At 45.5% G+C, this 25,813-nt stretch overlaps 1 protein-coding gene across 2 annotated transcripts in view; it reads left to right on the forward strand.

Moving 5' to 3' along the window:
• The window catches only part of ddr2a (discoidin domain receptor tyrosine kinase 2a), a 235,491-nt gene that overhangs the window by 33,381 nt on the left and 176,297 nt on the right, over nt 1-25,813 (forward strand). For both annotated transcript variants that reach the window (XM_070887349.1, XM_070887350.1), the window contains exon 2: nt 16,998-17,143. The gene's annotated coding sequence lies outside the window, so the exon portion shown is untranslated. The remainder of the gene's footprint in view (nt 1-16,997; nt 17,144-25,813) is intronic.

Consider the following 25,813-nt stretch of genomic DNA (forward strand, 5'->3'; position numbering starts at 1 on the left):
AGCACATGTTATTGGGGGTAATGTACTGACGTGGATAGAGAACTGGTCGGCAGACAGGAAGCAGAGAGTCGGGATAAACGGGTCCTTTTCAGAATGGCAAGTAATGACAAGTGGGGTGGCGCTGGGCTCAGTGTTGGGACCCCAGCTATTTACAATATACATTAATGATTTGGATGAAGGAATTAAGTGTAATATCTCCAAGTTTGCAGATGACACTAAGCTGGGTGGTGGTGTGAGCTGTGAGGAGGACGCTAAGAGGCTGCAGGGTGACTTGCAGGTTAGGTGAGTGGGCAAATGCAGTATAATGTGGATAAGTGTGAGGTTATCCACTTTGGTGGCAAAAACAGGAAGGCAGAATATTATCTGAATGGTCATAGATTAGGAAAAGGGAAGGTGCAATGAGACCTGGGTATCATTGAAAGTTGGCATGCAGGTACAGCAGGCGGTGAAGGCGGCAAATGGCATGTTGGCCTTCATAGCTAGGGGATTTGAATATCGGAGCAGGGAGATCTTACTGCAGTTGTACAGGGCCTTGGTGAGGCCTCACCTGGAATATTATGTTCAGTTTTGGTCTCCTAATCTGAGGAAGGGCATTCTTGCTATTGAGGGAGTGCAGCGAAGGTTCACCAGACTGATTCGCGGGATGGCAGGACGGATATATGAAGAGAAACTGGATCAACTGGGCCTGTATTCACTGGAGTTTAGAAGGATGAGAGGGGATCTCATAGAAACATATAAAATTCTGATGGGACTGGACAGGTTAGATGTAGGAAGAATGTTCCCGATGTTGGGGAAGTCTAGAACCAGGGGACATAGTCTAAGGATGAGGGGTAAGCTATATAGGACTGAGATAAGGAAAAACCTCTTCACTCAGAGAGTTGTTAACCTGTGGAATTCCCTACCGCAGAGAGTTGTTGAAGTCAGTTCATTGGATATATTCAAGAGGGAGTTAGATATGGCCCTTATGGCTAAAGGGATCAAGGGGTATGGCGAGAAAGCAGGTAAAGGGTACTGAGGTGAATGATCAGCCATGATCTTATTGAATGGTGGTGCAGGCTCGAAGGGCTGAATGGCCTATCCTGCACCTATTTTCTATGTTTCTATGTAAGATGGCTCCATTACATCTTGTGACTTTTTGTATTTACATCAGCATTTGCATTACCACAGTAGCCCACTAGGTGGAGCCATATTACACTTCTCCCTCCTTAATGAAGAAGTAATCATAACAAAATAATCATCATACATAACTTGCATGGTTATACACAACAAACACTATGGAGTTATTTTGCCATAATTACAAATCAAACTTTAAGCACTGGTTTTCTGTTTCGAAGAGGATATTTTTGCTTTCGAAAAGAGCTTTCCCAACTTGTTTTAGAACTAGACTTATTCTAGCTGACGCTGAGGAGAGTTTTCCTCCAAGGGATGCCGTTGATCTACATTTCAATTCTCTACAAACTGTTTGCCTGACTCCGACTTAAATTTTGACATTCTCTTGACTTGTTTGTAGTACATCTGATGCAGGATTTGCTACTGGTAGAATCATTCCAACCTTCAACGCCTTCCACATCTGTAGGTAAAATATGTTCAATGTGAACAAACCTAACCGTTGCCTGACCAAGTATGTACGAGGGCCACATATCTTCACTATTCTTCCTGGTAACCACTTTAACCATTTATGATGATGGTTCATCGCTCTCACCTTCTGATTCAATTTCGCACTTCGCTCTCTCTTAATCGACCTCTATTATGATTCTCTTTCTGTCTTGATTGTTTCTCTTCTATTGACTGTGCCAAGTTTGGCTTTAACAACGAGAACTTGATTCGTGGCTGCCATTTGAGAAACAATTCTGCTGGTGTTCTACCAGTAGTTGTAGGAGGTGTGTTATGATAAATAATTAGAAAATTTGTCAATTTGTGGTCCAGCAAGAACTGCCGTTTCTTTGGATTTGGATCCAACATTTGCTTGATGAGAGTACATGTTGCAGGTTGTACTGTGCGCTCTGCTGCAACATTTGAAGCAGGGTGGCACAGTGGAACCTTGGTATATTTCACACTGTTTCTGCTCATGAACTGTGCAAATTCTTCTGAACAAAATTGCAGCCCATTATCAGATACAATTTCTTCTGGGAACCCATATGAAGAAAAAATATTCCCATATTGTCTAGTGTTTTACTTGTTGTTATTTTCCACATCAGAAACACCTCTACCCATTTCGAATGGCTATCAATCAATCACAATGAATAATTGTCCTTCTAGCTCAGCAAAATCTACATGTAACCTTTGCCACATGCTGGGAGGCTGTAATGGTACTGATGGTGGTTTCTTGCTTACTGATTGACATGTTGACACTGACTAACAATATCTTTATCTCGACCTGGCCACCATAAGTAACTGCTTGCAAAACTCTTAGTCAAGCACATTCCCAGGTGCTGGTCATGACGATCTCCTAATAATTTGGACCTGAACTTATTTGGGATAGCTACTCTTACACCCCACATGATACAATCTGTTATGTATTTAACCCTTTGTAACCTGCATGACACCTGACCACCAGAGGGCCCATTTGTTGGAGTCCCCAGGGATCCCAGCATCACTTGGGAGCACAGTATATAAGTAGGCCACCTACGAGGTACCTGTACTCTGAAATCTTATTAAAGGAGCTAAGGTCACACTTGCTCATTACACACAGTACTCAATTTCACCCTTTATTATGAGTTTATCACAATCTTTATCCAGTGATAGTTCATTCCTAGGAACAAAGTAGGGATGAATATATTCTTCTAATACCTGGTTTGGCCAGCCATTTGCTACGTAATCATACATCTTTGACATAACTGGGTCACATTTGGTTGATCTACCAATCTCTTAAGCTGTGACTGGCAAGTCATCAATGTATGAGAAATAGAACACTTCCCTATTATGTGTAACTTGTGATGTGGATGGCAACCTGGACATAGCTTCAGCATTACTGTGATCAGCTGATTGTCTGTACTCAATGTCATATGTATATGCTGACAAAATCAAAGCCCATCTCTGCAATTGGGCTGCAACTAAGATTGGAACTGGGGACTTTGGATAGAGGATTTCTGTCAGGGTCTTATAAGAATATAAGAAATAGGAGCAGGAATAGGCCATAAGGCCCCTCGAGCCTGCTCCGCCATTTAATAAGATCATGGCTGACCTGATCATGGACTCAGCTCCACTTCCCTGCCTGCTCCCCACAACCCTTTATTCCCTTATCGCTCAAAAATCTATCCATCTCCGCCTTAAGATTGTTCAGTAACTATGGTAAACCTATGACCATACAAGTATTTGTGGAACTTCTTGACCTCAAAAATCAATGCCAAAGCTCTCTTTCGATCTGCGCATAATTACGCTCATCGGCGCTTAGAGTGGGTGAAGCAAAAGCAATTTATCTCTCCTCCCCATTATGTAGTACATGAGAGATCACTGTCCCAACTCCATACATAAGAACATAACATAAGAAATAAGAGCAGGAATAGGCCATTTGGCCCATTGAGCTGGTGTTAGATCGAAATCCAAAGAAACGGCAGAAGTTGTGGGATCACAAAATGGCAAATTTTTGAATTACTATCATAATACTCCTCATACAACTACTTGTAGAACACCAGCAGAGTTGTTTCTCAAATTTGGACAGATTCCCATTGTTAAAGCCAAACTTGGCACAGTCTGTAGAAGAGAAACAGTATCTGTTCCATGTTGTCCCGCACAATATCTGTTCTTCTGCACAAGAGCTGTTCCATTTTGGCCAGTACATTATCTGTTCTATATTGTCATGTACATTATCTGTTCCCTGATGGCCAGTACATTATCTGTTCCATGTTAGCCTGGCTAGTATCTCTTCAATGATGACCTGGACAGTATCTGTTCCAAGTTGTCCTGTACAGTATCTGTTCCATGTTGTTTTAATATAGAGCTCCACCTAGTGCACTACTGTGGTAATGCAACTGCTGATGTATAATAATAAAAGGGTCATGTGACCAGGTCAGCTGACAAGTTTTAGGTAGAGCCATTTTGTAGTCGTAAAGAAGATATTACAGTTATCCTGCACTGTATCTGTTCCACATTGTCCCATACATTGTGTTCCATGTAGTCCTATATATTATCTTTTCCACATTGTCCCATACAGTATCTGTTCCCTGTTGTCCCATACAGTATCTGTTCCACGTTGGTCCGTACAGTATCTGTTCCACGTTGTTTTAATATGGAGCTCCACCTTGTGGACTACTGTGGTAATGCAACTGCTGATGTACAATAATAAAAGGGTCACATCACCAGGTCACCTGACAAATTTTGGGTAGAGCTACCTTGTAGTTGTAAAGAAGATATTACAGTTGTCCCATACAGTATCTGTCCCATGTTGTCCCGTACAGTATCTGTTCCATGTTGTCCCATACAGTATCTGTCCCATGTTGTCCCGTACAGTATCTGTTCCATGTTGTCCCATACAGTATTTGTTCCATGTTGTCCCATAGTATCTGTTTCATGTTGTCCCGTACAGTATCTGTTTCATGTTGTCCTGTACAGTATCTGCTTCATGTTGTCCCGTACAGTATCTGTTCCGTGTTGTCCCATACAGTATCTGTTCCGTGTTGTCCCATACAGTATCTGTTCCATGGTGTCCCGTACAGTATCTGATCCGTGTTGTCCCATACAGTATCTGTTCCATGGTGTCCCGTACAGTATCTGTTCCATGGTGTCCCGTACAGTATCTGTTCCATGTTGTCCCGTACAGTATCTGTTCCATGTTGTCCCGTACAGTATCTGATTCGTGTTGTCCCGTACAGTATCTGTTCCATGTTGTCCCATACAGTATCTGTTCCATGGTGTCCCGTACAGTATCTGTTCCATGGTTTCCCGTACAGTAGTATCTGTTCCATGGTGTCCCATACAGTATCTGTTCCATGGTGTCTCGTACAGTATCTGTTCCGTGTTGTCCCGTACAGTATCTGTTCCATGTTGTCCCGTACAGTATCTGTTCCACAGTGTCCCGTACAGTATCTGTTCCATGGTGTCCCGTACAGTATCTGTTCCTTGTCCCGTACAGTATCTGTTCCATGTTGTCCCGTACAGTATCTGTTCCATGGTGTCCCATACAGTATCTGTTCCATGGTGTCCCGTACAGTATCTGTTCCATGGTGTCCCATACAGTATCTGTTCCATGGTGTCCCGTACAGTATCTGTTCCATGGTGTCCTGTACAGTAGTATCTGTTCCATGGTGTCCCATACAGTATCTGTTCCATGGTGTCCCGTACAGTATGTTCCGTGTTGTCCCGTACAGTATCTGTTCCATGGTGTCCCGTACAGTATCTGTTCCGTGTTGTTCCGTGCAGTATCTGTTCCATGGTGTCCCATACAGTATCTGTTCCATGGTGTCCCGTACAGTATCTGTTCCGTGTTGTCCCGTACAGTATCTGTTCCATGGTGTCCCATACAGTATCTGTTCCATGGTGTCCCATACAGTATCTGTTCCGTGTTGTTCCGTGCAGTATCTGTTCCATGTTGTCCCGTACAGTATCTGTCCATGCATTTCTGAAATGGAACACTGCTGTGAAAATTTGGATATTTTCACAATGAACAAACTGTGAAAAATCTTTTTAAAGATGAACTTTCTTTAACTCCTATATATAGAACAGGAAAAAGTGCATGGTGAGTGTTACAGCTTTAATAAGAGTCCTGCTATTAAGCATTACATATGTCAATACTGATCCAAGGCTGAAAAGTTTGTGAAAAATGTTATTCCAGATCAATGACACCTGTCGACCATTGCCAAGCAATAACACTGTTTTTGTCATTCGCAGCTGTTAACACTTTTCTTCTGTTGGCAATTACCCCCTCGTCATGATAGTTATCATTTTGGAAGATTACACAATGTCTGTGGCTCTGAATTATTGAACAAATTATAGTAAAAACAGATAGCTGAGTTTATAAAAGCACTGATGCCAGCAAATGATGGTGACGCAGACAGCTGGCAAGGAGCCAAGATTAGAAGTATCAAAGTCCAAAGTGGATCTTTACCACAGGAAAGTAAGAGTATGACATGTGGCGAGTGATAATCACTATTATATGTGGAAGTTGTGACTTGCTAGACATAACAATCTCATTGTTACAGGCTACCATGATGAATGATTTTGCCGATTTTGTAGGTTGTATTTTGAAGGGCACATGGAAGGAGGCAATGCTAGTTTTGCATGTCTGCTGCTCACAGTCTACCATTCCCATTCTACTGTCACTGGAGTGCAATTTCATTTACATTTAACAACTCAGACAACGAGAACATTCAGCATAACACAGGCATTAGTGCAAGGGTAGATTAGAGGCATGGTCAGTGCTGGGGGTAAATAATAAGTCAATTTTTGATGGCAAATACTCGTCAACAGCTCAGGATAGGAAGAGAATATAAAGCGAGAGTTACATACTGGAACAACGTAGAGACTTACCTGATGAAGAGTCAACAGGCAGTACGTGGTAAAGAAACTGATCAGGTTGTAACTTTGTACATTTACTCTCCATCTATTCCTAGAATCAGCATGTGTATATTTAACTGAGTCTAAGGAGATCAGAATTAAGGCCTTGCTTGACCAGAAAATTAAAGAAAGACCACTGAACGTCTCAAGGCACTTTACAGGCAATAAAGCACTTTTGGAGTGTGATCATTGTTGTAATGTGGGAAACACCGCAGCTAATTTGTGCACAGCAAGCTCCCACAAACAGCAATGTGATAATGACCAGATAATCTGTTTTTGTTATGTTGATTGAGGGATAAATATTGGCCCCAGGACACCGGGGATAACTCCCCTGCTCTTCTTCCAAATAGTGCCATGGAATCTTTTACGTCCATCTGAGAGGGCAGACAGTGCCTCGGTTTAACGTCTCATCCAAAAGACTGCACCTCTGACAGTGCAGCACTCCCTCAGCCTAGATTTACGTGGCCAAGTGTCTGGAGTGGGACTTGAACCCACAATCTTCTGACTCAGACGTGAGTGTGCTACCCACTGAGTCACAGCTGACACATCTATAGAATGCTGTATCAGGGTAACATCACTTAAAAGGTAAATTGGTAGCAGATTGTCATATTGTAAGAGAACTGAATGCTATGCTACCTGCATGCTTGTGTGATCATGAACTATTTCGTTTTTACAACTGTGCTCTGTGTTTTATTTAAACCAGGAGCATAGGTTTTATTGCATACATAAGGTTTTTACAACATTCCTGTCACTTGTAAGAGTTTGTTGCTCTTGTGTAATAAATTCTACTCTCTTGATTTTTGCTGGGAGCTGTACAGGCAATTCTAGAATCTAAAAGCAGATCCAGGTACTTATAATAGTCAACCCCAAACTGACCTGACCTGTAATGCATTGCACTTGATGTCAAGCGCAAATCTGTGACCTGCCCTCTCGACTCTAAAAGTTCTAAAAGGTAAGTATTCCGTATGCCTTCTTAACCACCTTATCTACCTGGCCTGCTACCTTCAGGGATCTGTGGACCTGCACCCCAAGGTACCTTTGTTCCTCTACACTTCTCAGTGTCGTACCATTTAATGTGTATTCCCTTACCGTGTTAGCCCTCCCCAAATGCATTACCTCATACTTCTCCGCATTGAATTCCATTTGCCACTGTCCTGCCCACCTGACCAATTAATTGACATCTTCCTGCAGTCTACAGCTTTCTTCTTCTTTCTATCAACCACACAGCCAGTTTTAGTATCATCTGCAAACTTCTTACTCATACCCCAAGAGATGCTCAGTGTGTTGCGAATCGACACAAGTTGTTGAATGATTTGGCCCGCTCAACTAATAGCCTTGCAAAAACAGGAGCTCCTCTTCAACCTCCCCGTGAGTTTCAAGAAATTGCTGAATTGGCGTCCTTAATACAAATAATCTTGACGCAAATATTTAGGGCTGCTTTTTCATGTTGTAAGGAGCCTGTCAAAGATGTGCTTTATAGTCCTGACATGAAACTTAACAACTGAAACTGTGGCGTCTCATTCCTGCATGTAGTAAATTGTTCAGAGGTTTTATAAATTTAAAATTTTACATTTATAATATTTTTTCCTGCCTTTTCTTTCTGTCTCTTAATCCAATCTTTCTTTCCCTCTCTTTATTTCTCTTCCTGTATCTAATTTGACTCAAATTCACCCCATTTCCTATTCTGTTGTTCACCCTGTTTCTTTCTCTATCCTTAAATTTCATTGGTTAAAGAGTTCGACCATTGGACTCCTCCTTTAAGACATTCCTTAAAACCTACCTCTTTGATCCCGTTTTTGCGGACCTGTCCTAATGTCTCCTCCTTTGCATCTGTGTCAATTCTTTGTATGATTACGTTCCTGTGAAGCACTTTGGAACATTTGACTACGTTAAAGGTGATATATAAAAACAAGATGTTATTGAGTGCTGCATTATCAGAGGTGCTGTCTTTCAGATGAGATATTAAACCAAGGCCCAAGAGCAAGGGAGTTCTCCTGATGGCCTGGCCAACATTTCCTTCCTTCCTCCCTTTCCCTTCCCCTTTCCCCTTTCCCCTTCCCCTCACTCCCTGGGTTCTGGATTGGGACATGGGTTCATGTCCCACTCCAGAAACTTGAGCACAAAAATATAGGTTGACACTCCAGTGCAGTACTGAGGGAGTGCTGCATTGTTGGATGTGCCATCTTTCGGATGAGACATTAAACCGAGACCCCGTCTGTTCTCTCAGGTGAATGTAAAAGATTCCATAAAATGATTTCAAAGAAGAGCAGGGGATTTATCCCCGGTGTCTTGGCCAATATTTATCCCTCAACCAGAATCACTAAAACAGATTATCACATTGCTATTTGTGGGGCATTGCTGAGCGCAAATTGGTGCCGTATTTCCTACATTACAACAGTGACTACATCCAAAAAGTACTTCATTGGCTCTAAAGCGCCTTAGGACGTCCGGTGGTCATGAAAGGTGCTATATAAATACAAGTCTTTCTTTTCTTTCCTTTTCTTCTGTTCTTTCTTTCTGAATTGTACTAAATTCCTGTACAGACATACTTTTGGACAACGTGGGCAACATGCTGTGTCAAAGTTAGTAATCCAAATGTTGTGTCTCCTTTTTTTCATTGTTTACCACTATAAAGCTCCTGTTTCTTTAACTTATCTGTGTTTGTGTCCATGTGCACCTGTTTCTCCATTGGCTGCCCTACTTGGTCTCCAATTCCCCCCATCCACAACCCTGCTTTCAATTGTCAAATATATATTTTCGTCTGTTGTTGTGGCAGCTGAAAGTTCTTAGTGAGAGTTGCTGATGAGTAAATTCAGCCAGAGCTCAGCACCCAGGGAAAGAAACCCACACCAGAGCTCCAGAGGATGTTTTACTCCCAACCACAAAGGGAAGAAAAGTTCAACATAAACAGAATGATTTGGATGCTTAGAAAACAAAAGCCTTTGCAAAAGTTATCTCGACATGTCTGGTTTCTGGTCTGTGAGGTACTGTCGCTTTTCATTAAAGCTTCTTAAAAGCACATTTTAAAATAACTTGGCTTCTTGTCTATTGGGAATTACTTTCCATCAGATCAGCTCTGTTGTGAATGTGGTGTCCCTGCACCGTACTACAAATTCACACGAGGCATGTACTGCAGACACAGACCTTACGTGACCTTAACCTTTATTGCCAGGACCAAGGAGTGTTGACCCTGGGTGGGACCTCCCCTTTTATACCTGGAAACCCAGGTGAGGAGTGTCTCCCACAAGTTCACCCCCTGTGGTCAGGGTGTGCATTTCTTGGGTGTAAGTACAGTGTACAGGAGTTGCATGAAGGTTACATTAAGATTACCGTTGCATGATGGTTACATACATGACATCACCTTCCCCCTTACATCTTTTTGTGTCAAAGGTTAAGTCTTTCGGGTGGTCGATGCTCTCTCGTGGAGCGCTGCAGTTGTGGCTCTGGTAGCTGAGCCTTGGCATGCATCTCTGTCACCTGAGGTGATTCCGCCCTGTCCGGGCTGGCCGCAGGGAATGTGCATGCTGTGGACTGTCCTTGTTGCCCGTCCACTAGCAGTGGTGTGGGTGACATCTCATGCTCTTCTTCAGGTTCCTCCGTATCAATGCTGAATCTTTTCTTTACTTGGTCCAAGTGTTTGTGGCATATTTGCCCATTGTTTAGTCTGACCACTATGACCCTGTTCCCTTCTTTGCCAATTACTGTGCCTTCAAGCCATTTGGGTCCCAAAGCATAGTTAAGAACAAATACCAGGTCATCCATTTCTATATACCTCCCCCTTGAGTTTCGATCATGGAACTCCGTTTGGGACTGGCGCTTGACCTCAACAATGTCTGCTAGGGCTGGGTGAATGAAGGACAGCCGCGTTTTAAGCGTGCGTTTCATGAGTAGTTCAGCTGGCGGGACTCCCGTGAGCGAGTGTGGGCAGGACCTGTAGGCCAGCAGGAGGCGCGATTGGCGGTACTGAGGGTCCTTGGATGCATAGCATGCCCTATTTTATGACTTGGACCACACGTTCCACCTGGCCATTAGAAGTCGGCTTGAAATACGCTGTCCGGACGTGTTTGATCCCATTGCCCGACATAAACTTCTGGAATTTGTGGCTAGTGAAACACGGGCCACTGTCGCTGACCAGGATATCCGGCAAGCCATGGGTCGCCAAAACCATGCGCAGACTCTCCACGGTGATGGATGTCGTGCATGAGTTTAATATGATGCACTCGATCCATTTCGCGTATGCATCGACAACGATCAGGAACATTTTCCCCATGAACGGGCCCATATAGTCTACGTGAATACGTGACCATGGCCTGATGGGCCAGGGCCACGGGCTGAGTGGGGCCTCCCTGGGGGCATTGCCAAGCTGGGCACACGTCGTGCACCTGCGAACCCAGTGTTCCAGGTCTGAGTCAATCCCCAGCCACCATACATGTGACCGGGCAATGGCCTTCATTAACACGATGCCAGGGTGCTCGCTGTGGAGTTCCCTGATGAATGCTTCGCTGCCTTTCTGGGGCATGACTACCCGGCTGCCCCATAGCAGGCAGTCGGCTTGGATGGAGAGCTCATCCAGCCGTCTCTGAAACGGCCTGACCTCCTCGGGGCACGCCGTGTGTGCGGGCGCCCAATCCCCAGTCAGAACTGGAGGGGGTCTCTGTTGGTCCAGAGTTTGATTTGGCGGGCTGTGATGGGGGAGCCTGTGGTGTCAAAAGCCTCAGCGGCCATGAACATCCCAGCGCTCTGCTCCGACGCCCCCTCGGTGGTGGCCAGAGGGACCCTGCTGAGCGTGTCAGCGCAATTTGCGGTGCCTGGCTGGTGCCGCATGGTGTAGTCATACGCAGCCAGCGTGAGAGCCCATCGCTGTATGCGAGCTGACGCATTGGCATTGACAGCCTTGCTGTCGGACAACAGGGATGTTAACGGCTTGTGGTCCGTTTCTAGCTCGAACCGTCTACCGAAAAGGTACTGGTGCATCTTTTTCACACCGTAAACACAAGCGAGTGCTTCCTTTTCGACCATGTCGTATCCACGCTCTGCCTGAGAGAGTGACCTAGAGGCATAAGCCACCAGCTGGAGTCGGCCGTCATCACTACCCTGCTGCAACACACACCCAACCCCGTAGGATGATGCATTGCATGTTAAAACCAGTTTTTTTACAGTGGTCATACAAAGTCAACAGTTTGTTAGAACACAACAGGTTCCTCGCCTTATTGAAAGCCCGTTCTTGACAGTCCCCCCAAAGCCATTCACAACCTTTACACAGGAGTATGTGTAACGGCTCCAACAATGTGCTTAAGTCGGCAGAAAGTTCCCGAAATAGTTCAAAAGTCCCAGGAACGATCGCAACTCAGACATGTTACCGGGCCTGGGCGCCCGGCGGATCGCCTCCATCTTTGATTCAGTGGGCCGTATCCCGTCTGCGGCAACCCTCCTGCCCAAAAACTCAACACACACTTGGCCTTTTTCAGCCGCAAGCCTACCCGGTCCAGTCGGCGTAGCACCTCCTCCAGGCTGTGGAGATGTTCCTCGGTGTCTCAACCCGTTATAAGGATGTCGTCTTGGAATACGATTGTGCCAGGAATGGATTTGAGCAGGTTTTCCATGTTTCTCTGAAAGATGGCTGCCGCCGAACGAATGCCAAACGGACACCTGTTGTAGATAAATAATCCATTGTGCATTGTGATGGTGGTCAGAAGCTTGGATTCTTCAGCCAGTTCCTGAGTCATGTAGGCCGAAATGAGGTCCAGCTTCATGAACAGCTTGCCACCTGCCAGCGTGGCAAAAAGGTCCTCCGCTCTCGGGAGCGGGTATTGGTCTTGCAGCGACACTCGGTTGATGGTGGCTTTGTAGTCGCCATCTGCTTTAAGGACAGGAACGATGGGACTTGCCCAGTCGCTGAATTCCACAGCTGAAATTATGCCCTCTCTGAGCAGCCTGTCCAATTCACTTTCAATTTTCTCACGCATCACGTACGGCACCGCTCTTGCTTTGTGGTGCACTGGTCTGGCGTCCGGAGTGATGCGTATCACTACTTTAGTGCCCTTGAACGTTCCGACACTGGGTTGAAACAGTGACCCAAATTTTTGTAGGACCTGTGAGCATGAACTTTGCTCCACAGATGAAATGGCGTGCACATCCCCCCCATTTCCAATTCATCTCAGCTAGCCAACTCCTCCCCAAGAGCGCGGGCCCATTTCCTGGGATGATCCAGAGTGGCAGCCGGTTCTGTGATCCATTATGTGTTACCACCAAGTTTCCACTGCCTAGCATTGGGATGATCTCTTTGGTGTACGTCCGTAGCTGCGTGTCAATGCGTTCCAGTTTGGGCCTGCTAGCTCTGTGTGGCCATAGTCTCTCAAATTGTTGGGCGCTCATAAGTGACTGGCTAGCTCCTGTATCCAGCTCCATGTGCACTGGGATGCCATTCAATAAAACTTTCATTATCATGGGTGGCGTTTTAGTGTATGAGCTGTGGACATCAACCACATGGACCCGCTGAACTTCAGCATCTATGGTTTTTCCCCAGGCTTCATCCTGCATTGCAGACCCCTCGTCTGGTTCCTCTGTCTCTCAGATTAGCCTTGCTACAGCCTTTTTGCACATCCTGGCCAAGTGTCCACTGACGTTACAAATCTTACAAATATATTGCTGAAACCTGCAGCTTTTCACAGTATGTCTACCCCCGCACCTCCAGCATGAGCTGAGATTGTTGTTAACAAAAAGGACTGTTACCAGGCATTCCTCTCTGATTGCTTATTTGGTTGTTTCTAAGCACTCTGATGGTGGGTGTTAATGGTCCCATCGCGGGACGCATTGTTCCTCATGATGGCATGAATTGCCGATCCCCTTTCCACTGTCACTGTTGCGGGCCCACCCTAGAGCTTGTTGCTGCCTGGGCGGTTTCGAAATGCCCTTGCCTGCCTGCGGGGTCCTGAGCCGCGTTCACCATGTTAACTCCCTGGTCCATCGCCACGTTGGGACCAGGGCTGCGCGCGTAAATTAGCTTGGTCTCCTCTTCCCCTGCCATGAAGGTTTGAGCTATCAACACCGCCCCTTCTAAAGTCAAGTCCTTGGTCTCTATGAGTTTCCTGAAAATCCCGGCATGATTTATGCCCTCAATGAAGAAATCCCTTAACATCTCCCCACTGCAGGCATCTGTGAACTTAAAGAGACTGGCCAAGTGCCGCAGGTCCGCAACAAAGTCCGAGATGTTTTGTCCCTCCCGACGCCGGTGTGTGTAGAACTGGTGCCAGCCCACGTGTACTCTACTCGCCGGCTTGAGATGCTCACTGATCAGCTGGCTGAGCTCTTCAAAGGACTTGTCCACTGGCTTTTGGGGTGCGAGCAGGTCTTTCATCAGCGCATACGTCTGTGGTCCGCAGCTGGTCAGTAGATGCGCCCTCCGCTTGTCAGCCACTGTCGCTCCCAGCCGGTCCTTCATGACAAAGCTCTGCTGGAGTCTTTCCACGAAGTCGTCCCAGTCCTCACCCACACAGTAACCATCCTCATGGTTCGGTGATTCCCGTTTCTCGTTGCCAAGTGTGGTGTCCCTGCACCGTATTACAAATTCACACGAGGCATGTACTGCAGACACAGACCTTACGTGACCTTAACCTTTATTGCCAGGACCAAGGAGTGTTGACCCTGGGTGGGACCTCCCCTTTTATACCTGGAAACCCAGGTGAGGAGTGTCTCCCACAAGTTCACCCCCTGTGGTCAGGGTGTGCATTTCAAGGGTATAAGTACAGTGTACAGGAGTTGCATAAAGGTTACAGTTACATTAAGATTACCGTTGCATGATGGTTACATACATGACAGTGAAGGTCAGTGATTCTCTTCTCTTCTCATAACATCCAACCTCCCTTGCTACATTGATCATAATCTATTATACGCCAAATCTTTATTATGTAATTGAACCATATCTTCTTCTTGAAAAGTTCATCATTAGTTCAAAAATCACTGTGACCCTGAATTCCCGGCCCCTGTGGGCACATACGAGGTGCGCACACTCCCGTAGGGGCCCCGCAAATCCTGGGTTTAGATATGTGAAGTGCATGCGCCTAAACCCAGAACTTGCAATCTGTCAAGAATCCTCTTAACAGATCTCATGCCTCCGAAACTAAAGGGCCTCTGTGGGCAGAGAGTTTGGCGAGTTGCCCAATTTCTGCCCAGCGAATGCCCTTGAAATTCTTACGTCTGATAAAAGCAGGTGTAAGACCTGTTTTTATCAGCATAGGACTTTTAAAGGACAGAAAAATTTAATTTTTTCAATAATTTAAACATTTAAAATCCTGTTAAATAATGTTGTTTATTTTTAAACCCTTTAAAATATCTGGATTTCAAAATTGCATTCTTTGCTTCTCAATATCTTGGTCACTTCAGATGTATTCGAGCAATGGCAGCACCACAATCTCCAGTGTGGTAACTCTTTTTGTATCGGACAGACTTAGTTAGTATGTATGTGGAAATAAAGTTATAGGTTGGCTATTTTTGAACTAATGAAAAACTTTTCAAATTAACCTAAATGTATTGCTAAGGCTGTTTGGCAATACCGTTTCTTCAAACTCATTGCCTCCAGAAACCACCCTACCACTCCATCGCCATCTCCTCCTTTGAAACCTTCCTTAATAACCAATTATTTGATCAAGCTTTTAGTCACCCCTCCTAATTTCTTGGCTTGAAATTTTATTTTCCTTTAATTACGCTTCTCTGAAGCGCCTTGAGATATTTTGTCTACATTAAAGATGTTATATCAATGTAAGTTGTTTCAATAATAACCATTCAGGCTCTAATTTAGTATCTTAAAATGACTGAGACAATCTGCCAATAATTACTGATTTTCTGGTTTGTGGTGAATCGTTTAGAGAAATAGTACATGTTGCAATAATAATAAAAAGTATTCCAAAATTATGTAGAACTGTTGAAGCAAGTTATGAAAAAAGGAAAGTAATAACTTCATTGCAGATTACTGACACTGGCTGTAATAGCCCATTTGGGGATCGGAGGGAAGAAGAGAGAGGAGGGGGGATCGGAGGGGAGAGGGGAGGGGAGAGGAGGGGGGATCGGAGAGGGGAGGAGAGGGGATCGGAGGGGGGAGGAGAGGGGATCGGAGGGGGGAGGAGAGGGGATCGGAGGGGAGATCAGAGGGGAGAGGAGGGGGGATTGAGGTGGAAGAGAGTGAGGGGATTTGGGGAGGAGAGGGGATCGGATGTGGAAGAGAGTGAGAGGATTTGGGGGAGAGAGGGGATCAGAGGGGGGAAGAGAAAGGGGAGAGGGAGAGGTCAGGAACGTGGGAGGAGGGAGGAGGTCAGGAACTTGGGCAGGAGAAGGTTCAGGACCTTGCCGGGGTGGGGGGGGGGGTGGGGAGAGGAGGTCAGGAGCGTGGGCAAGGGAGAAAGTCAAAACTTGGTGGGGGGGGAAGGTCAAAAACTTGGATGGGGGGGGAAGGCAGGCACTTGGGCAGGGCGAGAAGGTCAGGAACTAGTGGAGTGGGGGGGGAAGATCAGGGTCAGGAATTTGTTGGGGAGGGTAAAGGTCAGAAACTTGGTGGGTAGGAGGAAGGTTCTGAATTTGTTTTAGGGGCAGGAACTTGTTTGGGGGTGGGAGAAGGTCTTAACCCTCGAGGATGATCCCTGTTCTCTGGTCTATGTGAGCTCTGTTCTGTCTGGATCTTGGCAGTCAGAATGGTTCAAATTACACTTTGTAAAGTAATTGATTACTTAGGCAGGCAGGATCTAATTACACACTCCAGAGAAACTGTTGGATGAGTCTTGTCCTCCAAGGGGACCAATTATAAATCTGGTGTTGGAAATAAATGCAAGCTAACAGATTACTTGGTCATTATCACATTGCTGTTTATGGGACCTTACCATGCAGAAATTGGCTGCCCCGTTTCCTAAATTACAACAGTGGTTACATTATTTATGAAGTACTTTGGGATGTCTGAAGGTAGTGAAAGGTGCAAAAGAAATGCAAATCTTTCTTTTTCTTTCTTTTAGTGCACCCTTATCGGTGAAACATGATACTAGTCCCGTTGTTGAGCTATCTTTATACACACCGCCAATGTGGAGTCTAATAATAGTCATGATTAGGTAGATAATCTCATGGTGTACCTGGATTTTATCTATTCAAAAACAACCTTGGACAGAAAATCATCGCTCAGGATGGACAATTTCCCGATTTTGCACTGTCGGCAAATGCAGTGATCGCTGAAGTGGAAATTTCCTTTTAAGTTCATGCATGACATTAATGAAGTTCATTTTAATATGGCAGTGCATATCATTTGCACAAGTAATATACTTGCATTAATCCTCTGACTATTCCTTTTTTAAATGTCATGAAATACAGTGAACAACAGTTAAATGGAAAAGCTGGGCAATCACCTTGTCTGCAGCAAATCAATCGGAGGAAACAAAAGGAAGTCTGTTCATTTCAAGCCTCAGGACTTTACAGTGTTTTAGCTGTAAAACAGATATTTTGTTCATTCTGTTTTGTTTTAACTTTAGGATTATCAACGCTGCTGACTCCATTCTGAGGAGCTGCACCAAACCTACCAGTCCACAGTGACAAAACCCCTTGTGCTGCACAGCAAGCGATGGAGAGGGAGCTACAGAACAGGATGTTTCTGTAACAGAAGTAAAACTCATTTAATGTAAGTAAAAAAAAAAAGCTGCACGCCATGTATGTTTTCGTCTTCAGCGGTATTGCGCTGGAGAAAATTAACTGTTCAATTTAAGTGTGACAGGAGCTTTGTTGCTCAGTCAGGCAGTTGTAACGATGATTCCCTCACAGACAGAGATTATACTTGTCGCCTTCAACCAATCTCTTTCCCCTTTACCCCATCCTCATCCAGAGTTTGCAGATTTTCCTTTCCACTCTGATTGGTGCAATAAAGTCACGAATATTTTTAAACCTCTGCAGTGGAGAGAGTTGTGTCACAAGTACATTTTCCTTGGGGCTTCATAGATTTCTCATCGCTTGACTGTTCCCATGTGACATTAAAGGATGTTCTTTTGTTTCAAAACCATATTTGTGATATTTCATGACGGGAGCTCACGACTGCTGGATGGACCATCGCATAATCCGATCCATCATCAACATTAACATTGCCCCAAAGCAGAGGGGACAGCAGAAGCAGTGCCGCAAAAAAAATAATGCTGGGGCACTTAAAGACCCAGCTAAGAGAGCCCTATACAGTCTCACAGCCAATCTGGCATACCTTGATGACCCTGAGATGCTCAATGCCCATAGCGCTTGGTCTGCCCTCCAGGCCTCCATAACCAGTGCCTGCGAAGAGACACTTGATTACTCAACCCGAAAACACCAGGACTGGTTTGATGAAAATGATCAGGATATCCAAGAACTAATAGATCGTAAGCGCAGAGCATTTTTGAGCCTCAAACAACAACCAAACTCGGGAGCTACAAAGCAATGTTACAGACGGCTCAAGGCTGAGGTCCAACAAAAAACCCGGGACCTAAAGAACAGGTGGTGGATGTAGAAAGCACAGGTGATATAACAACTAGCCGACAGCGACATACGAGGATTCTTCACTGCAGTCAAGGCCACCTACGGTCCAAATTCCCAAGGCCCCACGCCACTCCTGGCAAAGAACGGGGAAACACTCATCAAGGACACCGAGGCTGTCAGAGCCCACTGGAAGGAGCACTTTGAAGATCTCCTCAATCAAGACTCTGTCTTTGACTCGAGTGTTCTCAACTCCATCCTGCAGCATGCAATCCGCCAGCACCTCAGTGAAACCCCAACGCTGCACGACGTAGGAAAAAACCATAAAACAGCTCAAGAATAACAAGGTTACGGGTGCGGATGGAATTCCTGCTGAGGTGCTAAAATATGGTGGAGAGGCGCTGTTGGCGCGGATGCATGACCTCATCTCTCTCATTTGGAGGGAGGAGAGCATGCCGGTGGATCTCAGAGATGCAGTGATCATGACCATTTTAAAAAAGAGGAACAAATTCGACTCTGGCAACTACAGAGGAATCTCTCTGCTATCAGCCATTGGGAAGGTTGTCACTAGAGTTCTCCTCAACCGTCTTCTCCCTGTGACCGAGGAGCTCCTCTCGGAGTCACAGTGCGGATTTCGTCCCCTATGGGGAACAACGGACATGATCTTTGCAGCACAACAACTGCAGGAAAAATGCAGGGAGCAGCGCCAGTCCTTATACATGATCTTTTTTGATCTTACAAAGGCCTTTGACACTGCAAACCGTGAGGGTCTATGGAGTGTCCTCCTCCGTTTTGGGTATCCCCAAAAGTTTGTCAACATCCTTGCCTGCTCCACAACGACATGCAGGCCGTGATCTTTACCAGCAGATCCATTACAGACCCATTCCACATCCGAACTGGGGTCAAACAGGACTGCATCATCGCTCCAACCCTCTTTTCAATCTTCCTCGCTGCCATGCTCCACCTCACAGTCAACAAGCTCCCCGCTGGAGTGGAACTAAACTACAGAACCAGTGGGAAGCTGTTTAACCTACGCCGCCTCCAGGCCAGGTCCAAGATCACCCAAACCTCTGTCGTTGAACGGCAGTAAGCGGACGACGCCTTGTTCTGCGCACATTCGGAGACTGAACTCCAGGATATAGTCGATGTATTCACCGAGGCATATGAAAGCATGAGCCTTACGCTTAACATCCGTAAGACAAAGGTCTTACACCAGCCTGTCCTTGCCGCACAGCACTGCCCCCCAGTCATCAAGATTCACGGCGCAGCCCTCGCCAATGTGGACCATTTCCCATACCTCGGGAGCCTCTTGCCAACAAAGGCAGACATTGATGCGGAGATTCAACATCACCTCCAGTGCGCCAGTGCAGCTTTTGGCCGCCTGAGGAAAAGAGTGTTCAAAGACCAAGTCCTCAAACCTACCACCAAGCTCATGGTCTACAGGGCTGTAGTAATACCCGCCCTCCTGTGTGGATCAGAGGCATGGACGACTTACAGAAGACACATCAAGTCGCTGGAGTTATATTACCAACGATGTCTCCGCAAGATCCTGCAAATCCCCTGGGAGGACAGACGCACCAACATCAGTGTCCTCGCCCAGGCTAACATCCCCAGCATTGAAGCATTGACCACACTCGATCAACTTCGCTGGGCAGGCCACTTAGTTCACATGCCAGACATGAGACTCCCTAAGCAATTGCTCTATGCGGAGCTCCTTCATGGCAAACGAGCCAAAGGTGGGCAGCGGAAACATTACAAAGACACCCTCAAAGCCTCCCTGGTGAAGTGCGACATCACCACTGACGCCTGGGAGTCCCTGGCCGAAGACCGCCCTGGGTGGAGAAAGTGCATCCAGGAGGGCGTTGAGCTCCTCGAATCTCAACGCTGCGAGCGTGAAGAGATCAGGCGCAGGCAACGGAAGGAGCGTGTGGTAAATCAGTCCCAACCCCCCTTCCCCCAACAAATGTCTGTCCCACCTGTGACAGGGTCTGTGGCTCTCATGTTGGACTGTTCAGCCACCAAAGAACTCACTTTAGGAGTGGAAGCAAGTCATCCTCGTTTCCAAGGGACTGCCTATGATATATGTGTAAGAATTCTGTACCGTCATCTCTGCAAAACAGCACACTTAATTGGAACAAGATCCTTTCCTAAGGCAAGAAATTCAACAAACAATTCCCATTTCATTCTCACATTTCATAGAATTCCTAACTCAGCTGTTTCACTGATGAATAAATATTTACTTTAACCCCCAAATGATCGCTTTTATATTTTCTATACCACACCAATTTTCTATGCTAATTCTCTTCCCATGTCTCCTGAAGGTGTTACCTCCTGTTACAGTACAGTCCCACAGATGCTAGTTGCCCTCCAATATCTTACCCAAGTGTAGCATAGTATTGGGCAAGGTATTCAGTAATGGAGGTGAGCCTAACCTTGTCCTAGCCCTACATCTACATACTTGCACCTTCCAACAGAGGTTTGTCACACGGAGCAGAAACAGGGCAATTGGCTTATTTTTCTTGGGTGATCAGCTATCTCACCACAGACTGGGAATCATATCTTCTGGTCTATTTCTCAGCTACATACTTTCTTTACCAATTGAGTCACCCAGGGACATTTCCAAGCTAATTTTCTATTTGAGTGCTTGGATCAGCAGTGAGCTGACAAGAAAATACAATGCTTCGCCCAAACTCCCATTTCACAGATCCAAATAGCAGAAAATATCTGATCAGATTGTAATTGGATTTGGACTGTGATCATTGCATCGCCATCCAATTCCACCCAACAGATGTTTATTCCTAATTAGAAAATGCCTCTTTTGCATAATACTCTATTCCATAATGTTTATCTCCAGTCAGGAAAACACTTTACTGCATGATAAATGGAATCTAGCACAAGCATAATTTTGTTCAAAAGTGCCTGCCTCTTCGCCCTTTGTTATGAAATGCACCCATCACATATTTATTCCTGATTAGAAATCATCCTAGGCAGCCCCTCAGAATCGAGGAAGACTTGCTTCCACTCTTAGCATGAGTTCTTATGTGGCTGTACAGGCCAATACGAGAACCACAGTCTCTGTCACAGGTGGGACAGAAAGTGATTGAAGGAAAGGGTGGGCGGGGAGTCTGGTTTGCCGCACGTTCCTTCCGCTATCTGCGCTTAATTTCTGCATGCTCTCAGCAACAAGACTCGAGGAGCTCAGCGTCCTCCCGGATGCACTTCCCCCAAAATGGCTCCATTACACAACACTCTATTGCCCAATGTTTATCCCCGGTCAGAAACACAGTATAACTTTTGCTAGATTCCATTTATCATGTATCATTTTGTTCAAAAGTCCCTTTTGTAACAAAATCATCTGAAAGCTTTACATTCCCTGAAACATTTGCCCAATATTCAGCTGCCAGTGACATTTTGATTAACACCATTTGCTCTCGTGATCTATCTCACCGGTCCAACAATATCAGTTAGAAATAGGTAGGTTTCAATGTCCATAGTGCTGGGAGCATTTTGTTCTATTTCAAACATGCTGCTGTTTTTTTCTGTAGCATCAGCTATAATAAGGCCCAAAATACTTTACCATGTAAAGAGCTGCTCCAACCATAGGCTTCCTCAGTTCTCTGAATTTGTCCTGTAATTATCTTTTCCTTTTAAAGAGGAGTTGCCATCAGTATTTGTTGAGTTGCCAGTGAAACCGGGGGCAGTTAAAATCGCCCAGGTTATGTACCCGCCAGAAAGCCACCAGCAACCCATCATCCTGAATTTTAACTTGCACTACTGAGCAGGCAGCAAGGACACCCGCCCAAAGCCATAAAATCTTATGCTTTGAGCCTGCCGCTGTTGGCATAGTGGAAATCTTGACTGGCAGACCAGGTATGCCTGATGGCATTACACTAAGTGTCACTAAGTGTCCCACAACTATGCCAGTCTATTGTGTATTGAAACTGATGCACATATCAAGGTGGATGGAGTGGCAGCAACTGCTTTGGTACAATTCATAATCGGGTGATATCTTCTGCTTCCTTTCATAAATCTATCTAGAATGTAGTTGTGAATGTTGGGCTCAGTCAGTGGCTTGGTTGGTTGATGCACTGCCTAGTGAGTCTCTTGCTGGATTGTGGTTAGTACTGAGTAGGTTGATTTTAAATAGAGATGTTACAATTGACCTTGCAGTACCTGGAATCATAAAGGTAAATATCAACCAGGGTTGCCCCTCCTGGTTGCTATTCAGTGACTCATGCTGTTAGGTACGGAAGCATGAATTCTGCTGAGGATAGAATTCGATCGGGCTGTGATGCACACCACAGTTGAATAGCCAACTAATAGTCACTATTTAGGTTCACACATTTAAAGCACCGGAGGGCAGCTAACACCTGAACCCAGGAGTCAATACCCTTGGGGAGGACAGAGGGAAGGAAAGGTTTTTATTCCATTTTTAAAAATTTCAGTCACTTACATGGCAAGTACTATCTGAATTTAATAAAATCAAGAATCTTTTTTATCTCTAATTTAATATTTTTACATGAAAGCAACGTATTTGCATCTTATTTATATTGTGCTGGAGGCTGTCAATTCTGATTAATAAATAGCACATGTTTCCCATAGTATTCGCTGTAAGATAGAATTTTCCATTTCATCTGTGAGGGAGGACTACAAAAAGGCAGTCTGTCATTGAAGTGAAGACCTCCAATTGATTGGAATTTCACAGATAACAAAAGCCTACCTCTGGTCAAAATATACTTATTTACAGGCACACCACTGACGAACTGAAGTTATGACTACCTTTGTCAACAGTGGCTCAGTGGGTAGCTCTCTTGCCTCTGAGTACGAAGGTTGTGGGGCCGAAATTGCCCTTCGCCCGAAATGGGTTGCACCTACCGCTTTTCTAGTGTTCCGTCTGCCCCAATGCATGATGTGGACAATCCGGAGAAATTCAGCTTTTTGGGTGATGTTTCCGGTGGGAGCGATGTTGGCATGGGGAGAGGGGCGGAAGTGAGGTCGGGACGGAGTGGCTGACGTTCCAAGTCATCAGCGCCGCGCTGATGATGTCATCGCGCTGGCATGTCACAACGTCCCTCCCCGTCAGTTTAAGGGGAGGTCCGCTGCGAACTCTGCAGCCACTTTAGCGGCAAACACTGAGCCACCAGGGAGGGTTTCGGGTGGGCAACCAAGAAGGGGTGCCAGTGGGCCTGTTAGTGGCTCGGTCGACAAAAAAAAATCACATGGAGTCACCGGCAACGCCACCTCCCCTTTAAGGGCAACCGCGCTGCCCAGTCACAGTGGCAGCGAACCGGCGGCGGCACAGCTCCCGCGGGGCAATTTCGGAAAGGGGTCGCTGCCGGTTGGTAAGGGGTCGGTGCGCACACGACGCGGCGGGAAAATGGGCAGAGCGGTCCCCTACACCGCTCTGAAAGTAAAGGAGGGCAATATCAAAAATGGCGGCGACTCGGCGGCCTGTCCGCATCGACCCGTGGCCGTCAGGCGACCATGGGCCTTATAGAAAAGGGGCATTTTCAGCCCCTAGAGTTCAAATTCCAGGTCCAGAGACTTGAGCACCAATCTAGTCCGACACACCAGTGCAATATTGAGGGAGTGCTGCACTGTTTGAGATGCCATGTTTCAGATGAGAGGTTAAACCGAGGTCCTGTCTGATCTCTCAGATGGACGTAAAAAATCCCACTGCATTATTTGAAAAAGAGCAGGGGAGTTTTCCCTAGTGTCCTGGACAATATTTATCCCTAAACCAACATCATTAAAACAGATTATCTGGTCATTATCACATTGCTGTTTGTGGAAGCTTGTTGTGCACAAATTGGCTGCTGCATTTGCCACATTACAACAGTGACTGCACTCCAAAAGTACTTCATTGGCTGTAAAGGGCTTTGAGACACCTGAGGTCTTGAAAGGTGACATATAAATGCCGTTCTTTCTTTTTTAATGCTATGATAGGCTGCTGTAAGTAAGATTCTCCGACTGAAGTGGTTTGATCTGAATATTCCTCATTACATAACTCACTATTACTAGTGGCACAATACGGCTATCTCAACCCTCACCTTTCCTAAAACCATGCAAGCAGGTTCTGAACTCTCAGCCACAATTCTGAGCAATTGTGCAGGTAGATCTGTGTGCTGATTGTTGGACAGTTTCTGCCTGTAATTCTTCAGTTAACCTTTTCCGTCTAGTTCCACATTTTTGCATTGTTGAAGTGGAGAGATTTTCTGTTACGGTTTCTGATTATAAATTTGGATGCCATTATTCCTCTTGAATGTAATAGGTCAGAATGATAAAATAATCTGTAAACAAAAAGCTGCTGTTAATAAAAGTGGCCATGAAGCGATCGGACTATCGTAAGAATCAGGTGAATTCATAATGGAGAACAAATACTTTGGTTCTGTCTTCACTAAGGAAGGCACGAATAACCACCTGAAAATACTAGGGACCGAGGGTCTAGCGAGAAGGGGGAACTGAGGGAAATCCTTATTAGTCAGGAAATGGTGTTAGGGAAATTGATGGGATTGAAGGCCAATAAATCCCCAAGGCCTGAAAGTCTGCATCCCAGAGTACTTAAGGAAGTGGCCCTAGAAATAGTAGATGCATTGGTGGTCATTTTCCAAGACTCTGGATCAGTTCCTATGGATTGGAGGATAGCTAATGTAACCCCACTTTTTAAAAAGCAGGGAGAGAGAAAACAGGTAATTATAGACTGGTTGGCCTGACACCGGTGGTGGGGAAAATGCTGGAATCAATTATTAAAGATTTAATAGCAGCACATTTGAAAAGCAGTGATAGGATCAGTCCAAGTCAGCCTGGATTTATGAAGGGGAAATCATGCTTGACAAATCTTTTAGAGTTTTTTGAGGATGTAACTAGTAGAGTGGCTAAGAGAGAACCAGTGGATGTGATGTATTTGGACTTTCAAAAGGCTTTTGACAAGGTCCCACACAAGAGATTAGTGTGCAAAATTAAGGCACATGGTATTGGGGGTAATGTATTTACGCGGATAGAGAACTGGTTGGCAGACAGGAATCAAAGAGTGGGATAAACGGGTCCTTTTCAGAATAGCAGGCAGTGACTGGTGGGGTGCCGCAGGGTTCAGTGCTCGGACCCCAGCTATTTACAATATACATTAATGATTTAGACGAAGGAATTGAATGTAATATCTCCAAGTTTGCAGATGACACTTAAGCTGGGTGGCAGTGCGAGCTGCTAGGAGGCTGCAGGGGGACTTGGACAGGTTAGGTGAATGGGCAAATGCATGGCAGATGCAGTATAATGTGGATAAGTATGAGGTTATCCACTTTGGTGGCAAAAACAGGAAGGCAGATTATTATCTGAATGGTGACAGATTAGTAAAGGGGAGGTGCAACGAGACCTAGGTGTCATGGTACATCAGTCATTGAAGGTAGGCATGCAGGTACAGCAGGCAATAAAGAAAGCAAATGGCATGCTGGCCTTCATAGCGAGGGGATTTGAGTATAGGAGCAGGGAGGTCTTACTGCAGTTGTACAGGGCCTTAGTGAGACCACACCTTGAATATTGTGTACAGTTTTGGTCTCCTAATCTGAGGAAGGACATTCTTGCTATTGAGGGAGTGCAGCGAAGGTTCACCAGACTGATTCCAGGGATGGCGGGACTGACATATGAAGAAAGACTGGATCGACTAGGCTTATATTCACTGGAGTTTAGAAGAATGAGAGGGGATCTCATAGAAACACATAAAATTCTGACGGGATTGGACAGGTTCGATGCAGGAAGAATGTTCCCGATGTTGGGGATGTCCAAAACTAGGGGTCACAGTCTAAGGATAAGGGGTAAGCCATTTAGGCAATAAGTGCCGGCTTTGCCAGCGACGCCTGCA

Source organism: Pristiophorus japonicus, chromosome 8 (genome assembly GCF_044704955.1).
Source record: "Pristiophorus japonicus isolate sPriJap1 chromosome 8, sPriJap1.hap1, whole genome shotgun sequence".
Taxonomy (NCBI): domain Eukaryota; kingdom Metazoa; phylum Chordata; class Chondrichthyes; family Pristiophoridae; genus Pristiophorus; species Pristiophorus japonicus.